Here is a 674-nt window from a genome sequence, read left to right on the forward strand (position 1 = left end):
AAAACCCTCCATGTGCTGTGTGGGGAGGAATACTCTTTAATATGTTTGAAGAGCAGGAAAGATGCCCTTCCATGTGCTGTGAGGGGCAGGGAGGACACTTTTTCATGTGCTCTGTGAAGACACAAGGAGGACACCTCTCATATGCTGTGAAGAGACAGGGAGGATAGCTTTCCATGTGTTGTGAGGGACAGGGGGGCATCCTTGAATGTGCTGTGTAAGGACAGTGAAGACATAGCTGCATCCCGTGGAGGTGGTTCTGACTCATAGCAACCCTGTACAGGCTTCCAAGGCTGTATATCTTTATGGGAGCAGAATGCCTCATCTTTATCCCGCGGAACAGCTGGTAGTTTTGAAATGCTGACCTTGTGGTTTGCAGCCCGATTCATAACCACCACGCTACCAGAGCTCCTAAGTGAAAACATAACTACCGCCATTGCTGTGAGGGGCAGGGAGGACACCTCTTCATGTGCTGTGAGGGGCAGGGAGGATACTCCTTCATGTGCTGTGAGGGGCAGGGAGGATACGCCTTCATGTGCTTTGAGGGACAGTGAGAACACCCTTACATGTGCTGTGAGGGGCAAGGAGGACACCACTCCATGTGCTGTGAGCAACAGGGAAGGCTCCCCTCAATGTGCTGTGAGGGGCAAGAGGATACCCCTTTATGTGCTGTTTGA

Source organism: Chrysochloris asiatica, unplaced genomic scaffold (genome assembly GCF_000296735.1).
Source record: "Chrysochloris asiatica unplaced genomic scaffold, ChrAsi1.0 scaffold00260, whole genome shotgun sequence".
In the NCBI taxonomy this organism is placed as follows: domain Eukaryota; kingdom Metazoa; phylum Chordata; class Mammalia; order Afrosoricida; family Chrysochloridae; genus Chrysochloris; species Chrysochloris asiatica.